Genomic DNA, 2,522 nt, shown 5'->3' with positions numbered 1-2,522 from the left:
GAGGGGTAGGGAAAAGTAAAGAAGGGAAAAGAAAAAATATGAGAAAAGGAAAAAAATGGAAACAAAGTCTTTGCAAATAGGGAAGGGTAGAGAGGGTGAAGGGAGGGCAAGGGAAGGGGGGAAAAAAAGAACCAAGAAACTCATGTAATGGTACAAGATCCCAAAGATGAATGTAACTGTATTTTATTTTGAAAATGTACCAATAAACTTAATGGGAAAAAAAAGAGTTATATAAGTAGTTTTATATTATTTATCTTTAAGTTTCTTGAACAATCTCTACATTGGTTATATTATATATTTGTTTTCTTTTTTCATTTATACTTTTAGCATTAGACTTGCAAGTAGATTATCTCAGATGGTGGCATCATCATTTATAAATGAACTGGACCTGTAGTTTATGGGATACTTACATGTTTTTATGTAGTGGTTAATATCTTGTCTTCTAGGATCATTACCTGGGTTCCATCATACTAATTATTGGGACCTTGGAGATGTTACTTAACATCTTTTTACTAAAGCTTTCTTTTTTTAGAAGAATAATACTTGTTCTCTTAAACATTCCATGAGAATTAAATGGAGTGACATTTCTAGAACACTTACAGTAAATCTTAGTATACAGAATACTATTCATAAGTATTGGTTTTCTAATGTCTTTCCATTCAAATTTTGTTATCAATCTACTAACCTCATAAAATACACTGGAAATTGGTCCTTTTTCTATGATCTGGAATCATTTAAGAGGCAGATGCATTATTTATTCCTTAAGAACTTGAAATATCTCAGTTATGAAATCATCTGGAACCTCTGCCTTTTGTGAGAGACAGTGCTTTGACCAATCTACGCAGTCTTCTTCTTGAGGAATTTCTGAAAAGGAGAATTTTATTAGAACATTACATTTACTATTGGCAAAGTAAGAATTTTCAAATGTATTAATATGAAGTTTTGTTTTCAATTCTTTTTCAAATGAAGTTTTTAAAGGTATTTCTTCTCAAAGTACGTAGGGCCCATCCTAATCCAGCCTAATCTTATTTTAACTCTTAGTTTAATCTATTTCCAAATAAGATTACATTCTAATGTTATAAGTGGATATTAATTTTGGAAGGACACTATTAAATCATCTATACCGTAGAAGATCTGATCATAGAAGAACCAGAACATAGCTTCAATAAGAGAAAATTAAAAATAAAATAATTAAGTAACAGAAAGAGGTGAAATGGGAGACTTAAGGGCTAAACAAACAAATTGAAGGTCCTTAACACACAATTAATGAATAAATTAGAATCATTAAAGATTAAAAGAGGCATTGCAAACACAGCTTCTGAAATAGAAAAAAGGTTTAGGATAATGGCAGTGATTTGATATGAGACAAAAAGATTAAATATAATTAGATGACATACGATAGATATGAAAGCAGATAATTCCATATGAAAAACATCAATATCCATGAATAAGATTAACTGAATGTTGGAATAGGAAAAATTATTCAAAGAAAAAAAATGAGCATTTTTATAAGAAGGAAAAAGTGAAACTACAGATCAAGAGACCTACCGTGTTGTAGGAAAAACTGATACAGGTTGTTCAGTACAAAGAACTGTTCTGAAGAATTTACTGAATTTCAAAGACAAAGAATTCTATGAGGAACTAGATGTAAAAAGGGTTATATATGGGTAATTTTGGAATTCCTCTGATTTCACAGTGAAGCAACATTTATGGAGCTCTAATAGAAAGAGTTAATTTAAAAAATCATGGAAGTCTTATTATTTAGTATATGTGCTGCCAAAGTGAGCACAAGTCTTGTCATTTAAGCACAAAGGCAAAGGGTGATTTTAAACAAATGAAAAAATCTCAGCACATCTCTTGTACTACTCACAATACGAACTCTGAACTACAAGCAAACAAAAATGCTCTGAATTATTCCAGCACTATGAAAAGAAAAGCAGATCGACTATGGAAGGGAGCAGATACTGAATGTAGTCTTTCTTATGAGTAAATTTCACATTTGTTTATTAATTTATTTTTCCTTGGAGGTTCTGCTCTAAGCACAGGCCTAACAGAAACCAAGAATATGTCAGAAATAATGCCCCTAGAATAATGCCTATCTGGGAAATACCCAAACAAAGGCTTCAATGGCTGAACTAAAAAGTAAGCTATGCAAAACATTCTCATACTAACTTAGGAACCATAAATCGATGGTTTCCATTAGCAAAAGCTAAGGACATGGAGTATAACTATTTGAATTACCACCTACCGAAACTGGATAGATCTTAATGTCTGAATTAGATTAGTTTCTACGGAGGATTACAGCAGGAACCATAACCCAGGTAATAACTCTCATACCTGAGATGTACCCAGATATAAGAACTATCAAAGACTTTAATGCAGCTTTTGTAACAATGCAACTTGGTATACAGAAATAAATGATATGAAAGAAATTCTCATGTGACCAGTAGGGACTTTTTAAGAAGAACCAAATGGAGTTTTAGAAATAATAAGTAGGATATTTTTATTTTAAAAAACAACTT

The sequence above is a fragment of the Heterocephalus glaber genome, unplaced genomic scaffold (genome assembly GCF_053883595.1).
Source record: "Heterocephalus glaber isolate CG9 unplaced genomic scaffold, H.glaber_assembly_v1.0 deba00001504, whole genome shotgun sequence".
NCBI lineage: Eukaryota > Metazoa > Chordata > Mammalia > Rodentia > Bathyergidae > Heterocephalus > Heterocephalus glaber.
Note: the sequence above shows the minus strand (reverse complement) of the source record.